The sequence below is a fragment of the Lontra canadensis genome, unplaced genomic scaffold (genome assembly GCF_010015895.1).
Source record: "Lontra canadensis isolate GAN:19392208 unplaced genomic scaffold, GSC_riverotter_1.0 scaffold19, whole genome shotgun sequence".
Classification (NCBI taxonomy): Eukaryota; Metazoa; Chordata; class Mammalia; order Carnivora; family Mustelidae; genus Lontra; species Lontra canadensis.
In genome coordinates, this window is record NW_022631013.1 from 10,675,228 (window position 1) to 10,685,407 (window position 10,180).

At 41.2% G+C, this 10,180-nt stretch overlaps 1 long non-coding RNA gene across 1 annotated transcript; it reads right to left on the minus strand.

Moving 5' to 3' along the window:
• Positions 1 to 2,684: 2,684 nt before the first annotated feature.
• LOC116869350 lies at positions 2,685 to 9,658 on the minus strand. The gene is made up of 3 exons (XR_004383027.1): positions 9,374 to 9,658; positions 8,785 to 8,882; positions 2,685 to 2,738 (listed from the first exon to the last, which is right to left on the minus strand). It is a non-coding gene; the product is annotated as an uncharacterized LOC116869350 (long non-coding RNA).
• Positions 9,659 to 10,180: the final 522 nt, after the last annotated feature.

The following is a 10,180-nucleotide window of genomic DNA, read 5'->3' on the forward strand; positions in this document are numbered from 1 at the left end:
TAAATAAAATCTTAAAAAAAAAAAAGTGTCTGCCTTTGGCTCAGGTCATGATCCCAGGGTCTGGGGTCTGGGGACCAGGGATTGAGCTCCACGTCATGCTCCCTGCTCGCCTCTCCCACTCCTCCTGCTTGTGTTCCCTCTTTTGCTCTCTCTCTCTGTCAAATAAATAAATAAAAATTTTTAAAAAGGCAAGCAAGCAAGCATGCATTTGTGCTACATCTCTCCAATGTTAAGTTTGGCTGAGGCTGTAGTCAAACAGATCAACATGGCCTTGTTCTCATTCTCATTCTGAGATTGGCTAAGACATGCTAGGATTTGAGATAAAAATGTTTATATCAACTTTATTATGGATACTTTAATACTTCTTCCAGTATCAAGATGTTATTATGGAAATTAATCACCATTAAATAACCCCAGGTGTTAAATACAAGAATGCTCATTTCTTAGCTGATCTCCAATCTGAACATTAAATTAACCTTAATTTACTAGATTTCAGCTCAAATTTCACTACCTATATAAGAGCCAGTTATAATGAATTAAGTTAAAACTCTCCAAGAGAATGATACCTAGGATCAGTCAACAATACATAAAAGATTTGCTGATGGGAATGTAAACTGCAGCAACTGTTCTGGAGAGAAATCTGGCTCTAGATATCAAAGGCTTAAGAATGTGCCATTTTGGAGTGCCTGGGTGGCTCAGTGGGTTAAGCCTTTGCCTTCGGCTCAGGTCATGATCTTGGGTTCCTGGGATCGAGCCCCGCATCAGACTCTCTGCTCAGCCGGGAACCTGCTTCTCCCTCTTTCTCTCTGCCTGCCTCTCTGTCTATTTGTGATCTCTGTCAAATAAATTAAAAAAAAAAAAAGAATGTGCCATTTTTTCTTGACTCAGTAATTTGACTTCTAGAAATTTGTCTTGAGGAAACAAGCATATGTAAAAAACTTTATTACCTAGTATGGTCATTATAAGAAATCATTAAGGGATACACTATAATATATTCACTTAATATAAAAGAAGGCAATAAGGAGGAAAAGAAAAAAAAGACATGAGATGTATAGAAAACAAAAATCAAAATGGCAGACATAAATCTGACCATATCAATAATAACATTAAATGTTAAGGAGGCTGACTCTGTGGCCTTTCTGTTTGATTTGATTACTACTACAAAACCTCAAACTTTGCCTCAAAATAAACTCACTGTCTTGAGAACAAGTCAGCTTTTGTGTTTTACTTTGACCTTTATTAACTTCATCTAAAAGCCCTTCTTCTCAAATGGCCTTCTCAGATGGTCTTCAGATTACCTGCCGTCAGAATTCTGACAGGCCCCTGATTCAACATGAATAAATCCTGTCCTCTCACTGACTTGCCTCACTCTCACACCTCTCACACTGTACCTCAAGGGGTATGCATATCCCATGCCCAAGCAGTGAACCATCTAAAAATATGATCTATTTTCCAAGCATAAACTGGGTTACAAAAGAGGAATTTGGGGTCTTTTAAAGATTCCCTGTCAAAAATACCCTAAGGAGGGGCGCCTGGGTGGCTCAGTGGGTTAAAGCTTCTGCCTTCAGCTCAGGTCATGATCCCAGGGTCCTGGGATCGAGCCCCAAATCGGGCTCTCTGCTCAGTGGGGAGCCTGCTTCCCCTCCTCTCTCTCTGCCTGCCTCTCTTCCTACTTGTGATCTCTGTCTGTGAAGTAAATAAATAAAATCTTTTAAAAAAAATAAAAAAAAATACCCTAAGGAAAACTGGAGTAAGGAACAAATCCTTTAGAACATATCCCAGATGAATACCTTTTTGATAAACCAAGAGATATTGAGTCCAAAGATACAGATGCAGTGCAAAGAAGAGCCATCTATACCCCAATGTTCATAGCAGCAATGGCTACAATCACCAAACTGTGGAGAGAGCCAAGATGCCCTTCAACAGACAAATGGATAAAGAAGATATGGTCTATATATACAGTGGAATATTACGCCTCCATCAGAAAGGATGAATACCCAACTTTGTATCAACATGAACGGGTCTGGAGGAGATTATGCTGAGTGAAATAAGTCAAGCAGAGAAAGTAAATTATCGTATGGTTTCACTTACTTGTGGAGCATAAAGAATAACATGGAGGGGGCCCCTGGGTGGCTCAGTGGGTTAGGCCTCTGCCTTCAGCTCAGGTCATGATCTCAGGGTCCTGGGATCGAGCCCCGAATCGGGCTGTCTGCTCAGCGGGGAGCCTGCTTCCCCCTCTCTCTCTCTCTGCCTGTCTCTCTGCCTACTTGTGATCTCTCTGTCAAATAAATAAAATCTTAAAAAAAAAGAATAACATGAAGGACATTAGGAGAAGGAAAGGAAAAGTGAATTGGGGGAAATTGGAGGGGGAGGTAAACCATGAGAGACTGTGGACTCTGAGAAACAAACAGGGTTTTGGAGGGGAGGCAGGTGGGGGTGACCAGGTAAGCCTGGTTGTGGGTAATAAGGGGGGCATGTATTGCATGGAGCACTTATGTGGTGTATGGACAACGAATCTTGGAACACTGAGAAAATAAAATTTAAAAAAATCAACAAAGGATCAAAAGAGAGGGAGACAAACCAATATACAGACTTTTATCTATAGAAAACAAAATGTTGGTTACCAGAGGGGGTGGGACTGGAGGGATAGGTGAAATAGGTGATGGGGATTAAGGAGTGTACTTGTCGTGATGAGCACTGGGTGAAGTCTGGAACTGTTTAATCACTACATTGTACACCTGAAACAAATATAATATTGTATATTATTTATATTGGAATTAAAATAGAGTTTAAAAATACTGACAAAACAAAACTCTAACTTTTTAGTGGGGAAGCTATAACTTACTAAATTCCGAAAGGAAAATATATGGAAGAAACACAAATGTGTATTCACTGAGTGAAAGAAACCAATCTGAACAGGTTACATACTACATGATTCTAATTATATGACATTCCAGAAAAGGTTAAAACTATGGAGACAGTAAAAAGATCAGTGGTTGTCAGGTCAGGGGTTGGGGGAAGGGAGGAATCAATAGGCAGAACACAGAGGATTTTTAGGGCAGTGAAAATATTCTGCATGACACTATAGTGATATATACACATCATTATACATTTGCCCAAACCCATATAATGTACAACACCAAGACTTTATGTAGACTATGGACTCTGACGATGACCTGATGTAGGCTCATCAGTTGTTAACAAATGTACCACTGTGATGAGGGGATATTGATAATGGAGGTGGCTGTGTGTGTTGGGGGGACCAGGGGTCTATGGGAAATCTCTCTATCTTCCACTCAATTTTCTGTGAACCAAAATGGCTTTAAAAAATAAAGTCTGGGGATGCCTGGGTGGTTCAGTCAGTTAAGCGTCTGCCTTCAGCTCGGGTCATGATCCCAGAGTCCTGGGATCGAGTCCTGCATGGGCCTCCCAGCTCAGCAAGAGCCTGTCTCTCCTTCTGCCCCTCCCCCTGCTCATGCTCATGTGCACTTGCTCTCTCTCTCTCTGACAAGTAAATAAATAAATAAATTTTTAAAAATGAAGTCTATTAAAATTAAAAATTTTAAAAGCAGTAGACCACCAGAATCCTGGACCCAGCATGTTCTGAATCTGTCAAGAGGCCAGAGTTAGGTCAGAAAAAAGCAATAGAGAGAGCACGGATTGCATGGAGCACCAGGTGCGGTGCAAAAACAATGAATACTGTTACGCTGAAAAGAAATAAAAAATTTAAAAATTTAAAAAACAACCAAAAAAAAAAAAAGAAAAGAAAAAAAGCAATAGGAGATGGAGGGAAGTAGATGGGTGATGGGTATTAAAGAAGGTACTTGTGATGAGCACTGGGTATGGTATGTAAGTTATGAATCACTGAATTCTACTCCAGAAACCAATATTGCACTGTATATTGACTAACAAAACTTAAATTAAAGAAAAAGGAAAAGAAAAAAGGAAAAGGGTAAGGTATGGAGTATAAAGACAGAGGCTGAAGAGAAGGCCAGGATCTATTTCCTTTGAAATTCAGCAGCTTGGTAGCATGCAACCTGAATGGTTCCATTATTCTACTGGGTGTATCAAGCCTGGTCCAACAATTCATCAGACTAATGTTCTAAGAGCCTTCCTCAAGAAAATCTTTATGGAAGAGATGACTAGCATGCCATTTTCAGTTGAAATAGGCACCATTTATGCTCTTCCTTGGTCAATAAAGATTGGCTCCTTGTATATCCTTTTAGGTACTAAAGCAAAATACACATTTAATGCTGGAGAGGAACATAATACATAATATGTGGTATTAATATGCATTCTCTTAAGTTTAGAAAATCCATCCTTCACAAAGCTGCTCTGAGAAATCTCTTAGATTTTTTGAAAGATTTAATGTATTTATTTGAGAGAAAGAGAAAGAGAGAACAAGTAGGGGCAGGGACAGAGGGAGAGAATCTTCAAGCAGACTGTCCGCTAATCATAGACCCACGAGATCACAACCTGAGCTGAAACCAAGAGTCTGATGCTTAACCAACCACCCAAGTATCCCTTAGATTTTTTAAAATAGAGATGCTGAGAAAGATGTTTTCTCTTCCCTCTGGGCCTGCTAAACTGGAATGACATAATCCTGAAACTGCTTGCAGCTATGATCCTACTGTCCCAGTATGGCTCAGTAGGTGTGATGTTAAAGAGAAAAATTATTAGTGATACTTGTTAAAGAATAATAAGGCAGACTTTACTCAGGTGACTATCACAATAGATATAGGGACCACTACAATGGGTTTTGCAGTAGAAGAGAAAGATTGGGCTCGACCCCAAATATAACAAGGAAAAGTGGGACTGTATAGTCAAGGAGTAGAGAGGGTGGTCAGTAGATGGAAAGTTAAAAGGAAACATCAAAACTAAGGGAGGAGTCTAGAAAAACAACCTAACAAGATCCTTTTTTTTTTTTTTTAGATTTTGTTTATTTGAGAGAGTGAGAGAGAGAGCATGAGAAGGGGGAGGGTCCCAGGGAGAAGCAGACTCCCTGCCGAGCAGGGACTCGATCCAGGGACTCCAGGATCATAACCTGAGCTGAAGGCAGCTGCTTAACCAACTGAGCCACCCAGGTGGCCAGCCTAACAGGATTCTTGTTGAAGCTAGGCCATGGAGATCGACCTCACCTGAGGAATGGTGGAAGATGAACCCTACCAGATATTGAGTGTGATCAGATATCAAGGATGGGGGATTCTGGTTGAATTGACTCAGTAGGATTCTTGCTAAAATTGGACAATGCAGAGATAACACAGAAGGTCAAAAGTCAGGGCTTGGTTGAGTAGAGTTCAGAGGAGCCTGACTATACTTTGTTTAAAGACTCTGCCAATAAAAGGAGTCATTGATCCAAGATTGGAAATAAGATCCAAGATGGGAAAGAAATGATAATTTTTGAGTATGTGAGTTCAGTTCCACCCCTGGATTTCCCAACTTCCTGTTATATGAACCAATAACTTTATTTTTCTTCTTCAAATTTATTTGAATTAGATGTCTGTCATTTGCAAATGGAAGATAGCTCATTAATCTGAAGAGAGGATTGATTTGATGAGTAAGTTTGAGGTGATTTCAATTAAAAGCAGTGAGTCAATGGCAAAATAAGAAAGTATACATTTCTAAGCTAACACATCATCATACGCAACATACAAACTTCCTATATACCATTCTTACTATGTCCTCAGGGCTGTAGGCTTAAAGGGAGTATTCTACAAATGGCATAGCAATGTTTGCAAAATTGGGATTCCAGAACTGAACAGTTTTGCAAGACTGGGCAATATAGTAGCTGACACTTACTAGATATATACTTTATTCTAGGCATGCTAAGTGTCTGATATACATTATTTTAATCTCCATTTCATAGACTCAGAGATATTAAGATATTAAGACCTATTCCAAGGACAGATATCTACTAATTACACTTTCAGGATCTGAACATAGATCTCTCTATTCCTGAATGCATGCACTTCAAAAAAAAGTTTTATTGAGATTTAATTCACATATCATACCATACATACCAAATTCATCCACTTATAGTATGTAATTCAATTTTTGGTATATTCACAGATATGTACAACCATTAATATATTTTTCAAACATTTTAATCACTTAAAAAAGAAACATCATACCTTTTAGCTATCAATCCTATGTCCTCCCCAACCTTCCATCCTAAGCAACCACTAATCTACTTTCTCTGTAGATTTCCCTGTTCTGGACTTTCATATAAATGGAATCATAGAGTGTGTTATCTTTTGTGATTGGCTTCTTTCACCTACCATTATTTTTTTAAAAGATTTTATTTATTTCTTTGAGAGAGAGAGCATGAGAGGGGAGGGGCAGAGGGACAAGCAGACTCCCCGCTGAGCAAAGAGACTGTCATGGGGCTGGATCTCACGATCCTGAAATCATGATCTGAGCTGAAGTCAGACGCTTGAACTGACTGAGCCACCCAGGTGCCCCTCAGCACTTCATTTTTTATGGCTGGATACTATTCCTTTAGAGATATCACATTTTACTTATCCAGATATCCATTGGTGAATATTTGTGTTATTTCCACCTTTTGGTTATTATAAATAGTGCTGCTATATATATTTATGTGCAAGTTACTGTGTGGATAGGTTTCATTAATCTTGAAAATATACCTAAGAGTAGAATTATTGGGTCATATGGTAATGCTATGTTTAATAATTTGAGGAACTGCCAGACTGTGTTCCAAAGTGGCTGCACCACTTTATGTTATCATCAGCAGTGTAGGAAGATTTCATTTCTCCAATCTTTGCTAACACTTGTTGTTATCTGACTTTTTGATTTAAGCCATTCTAGCGGGTATGAAGTGACATCTCATAGTGTTATTGATTTGCATTCCTTTCATGATTAATGATATTGAATGTCATTTCATGTATTTTCTGGCTATATGTATATCTTTGAAGAAACGTCTTTCAGATCCATTGCCCGTTTAGAATATGATTATCTTTTTGCTATTAAGTTACATATTCTAGATGCAAATTATTAAATATATGATTATAAATACTTTTATCCCATCCCATGGGCTGTATTTTCACAATGTTGATAGTGTACCTTGATGCACAGAAGTTTTTGATTTTGGTGAAGTCCAGTTACCTGTTTTTCCTTTTGTTGCCTGTGTCTTTGGTGTCTTATCCAAGAAATCTTTACTAAGTCTAGTGTCATGAAGATTTTCCCCTTGTTTTCTTCTAAGAGTTTTATAATTTAGCTCTTATGTTTAGGTCTTTGATGATTTTGAGTTAATTTTTGTATATGGTATAAGGTAACTTCATTGTTTTGCATGTGGATATCCAGTTGTCCCACACCATCTGTTGAAGAAACTATCCTTATCTCACTGAATAGTTTTGGCACTCTTGTTGAAAATCAGTTGGCCATAGATGTATGGGTTTATTTCTGGACTCCCAATTTTGTCTCATTGATACAAATGTCTATCCTTGTTTACACAGTAACACACTGACTACTGCGTTATAACAAATTTTGAAATTAGGAAGTGGGAGTCCTCCTTCTTTATTCTTCATTTCCAGGATTATTTTAGCTATTCAAGATCCTTTGTAATTCTATATGAATTTTAGAATCAGCTTGACAATTTCTAAAAAAGAAGTCAGCTGGGATTCTGATAGGTATTGTGTTGAATCTATACATCAATCTAGAGAATACTGTCATCTTAATGTTGTCTTCAGATTCATGAACATGGATGTAAAAAATCTTTACTTAGATCTTTAATTTCTTTTCAACAATTTTTCATAGTTCTCAGAGTATTAGTTTTATATTTCTTTTGTTGAATTTATTCCTATTTTATTCTTTTTGATTCTGTTAAGTTTTGGGAGAGCATTAGAAGCCAGTATTCACAGGTGGCAAGATGGATGATGTGGTGTCATAAGTAATGATACAACTAGAATTAAAAAAATGGTATTAGGAAACTAAAGAGGCAAGAAGACCTACTTTATTTCAAGACACACAGGTTCTGAGAAGTAATGGTCTTGTGAGTAATAATACTGTCATTACAGTTTTCTCGTGTGAGATGTAAAATTTGCCAACAATAGGGGTGCCTGGGTGTCTCAGTGGTTTAAGCCACTGCCTTCGGCTCAGTTCATGATCCCAGGGTCCTGGGATGGAGCCCCACATCTGGCTCTCTGCTCAGCAGGGAGCTTGCTTCCCTTCCTCTCTCTGCCTGCCTCTCTGCCTACTTGTGATCTCTGTCAAATAAATAAATAAATAAATCTTTAAAAAAAATTAAAAAAAAAACTTGCCAACAATGGTGAATATGAAATAAACACAGAAAGAGATGGTATATAGACAGTACCAAGAATCTTTATGTGCACTGATATAACTGCAAATATGTAAGTACCACTTTTATACCCACTATCTCAAACTTCATTAATAAAACATTATACCCCACATAGGATCATGAATTTTATAACACATCTTTTAACAGTATTATTTACATAATAAGTGCCCTTGAAAAAATATTTTTGTGGCATGATGCATATCCTCAAGGTGGTTCTGGAGGCAGTGCAGCAAAACAAATGGTTAGGAGAATGGGATCTGGGGTCAGAATACCTAGATTCCATGTATTAGCTATGTGATCTTAAGCAGGCGGATTAACCTGTCTGTGCCTCGCTGCATCTGTATAATCTAAGCAATGAAATACAATACTTTATGGTGATGTTGTAAAGTTTAAATTACTTAATACATATACAGTGTTTAGTATTTGGCATTTGTTTAAAGGTGGATAGCTGTATATAGTACTGTACTTACTTTATATTCCATATTGTTAAGTTTCATGATGGTAAAAACAAAATAAGTTTGTCTTTGTATCCCCCACAGGATGAATTGAATTGTATTTCTGAATTTACCTGTAAACAGGAAGTATATTAAAAATGTAAACAAAATATTAAACATTTAAAAATAGTTTAAATAAAAATCCTCAGCATATCATCTGTATTTCTTCAGTTACTGCTTTATAATTAGCTGTTAGGGACTTCACGACTTCTGACATTCTTTTTGTTACCCTCACTTTCTTCAAAGCCATCTAGTTACGGTGTAATGTCAGAACAGCCCTCAGAACCGCTAACGGGGTAGTTTGAGGAATGTTGACGTAGTTTGCTGCCCCAGCAAAGAGTGGCTGCTGGAGATGGACGACCAATAACCTCAGAAAAGAGCGCACAGGAGCAGCTGGGCCAGCAGAGCACTTTGTGAGGGCCCATTTGAACACTCCGCAGTGGGGTACCGCAAAGGTGAGTCCCCTAACGCGCGGGTCGTTGACCCGGAGGCCTTGACGGGGCACCTGGGTTTGGTGAGAAAGGGAAGGGCTCCAGCCTAGGCCGCTTAGATGAGTCATTCTCACCTCCCCAGGCAGGTGCGGGTGGCAGGACGCTTCGCCTTGGCGGGCGGGCGGGCGACGAGAGCCTCGAGCCGCCGCGGAGTCCCCTCTCGGGACGCCTCCTCCGGGCCGGCACTGACCTTGCCGCTGGCTGCCCGACCGCCGAGAAGACCCGGCGCCACAGAGCCGGGCGCTGGTCGGGGCCGCCCACTGCTCCCCGGACCCACCGGTCGTCGGAGCCGGCCGCCGCCCTCCTGCGCTTCCTCCGCGCCTCAGTCCCACGCGAGGTCGCCAGCTGAGCCCAGAGGGCGGGGCGGGGCGCTGGCCCACCCGCCCGCGGAGGTCGTCTCGCGCGGGCGCACGCGCCGCAGTCGCGCGGGGCGGGGGGTGGGGAGGGTGGGTGTGCTTGGGGCACGCGCGTCGCAGCCGCTGCCGCCTCAGCCTGCTGCTCCGCCCGCGCCGCCTGCTCCCGGCGCTTGGCCCCAGCACGCCGGCTCCCGAGAGGCCATGGGCGGCGCGGGGTTCGCGGTGTAGAGTCCGCCAGTCCCGGACCCGCGTCCCGCACCCTGACGGTCCCGGTAAGCGGGGGCGGGGGCGGCGGGGACCGGCAGGCACCCTAAGGGACGGGTCTGCGGGCCTCGGACAACCCTGTGGGGACTCAGGTGTTGTGTGGGAGCCGCCCCGAAGGGAGTCCTTGAGTAAGTGGATAAACCCCGAGTGTCCCTGCCTCTGCCCCTTGGGAGAGCCCCGGAGGCGGTGCGGGGAGCCGCCCCCAAGGAGGACCCCTGTGTGAATGGAGACTCCCAGGGCTCTCTCTGCATTTGCTGCCAT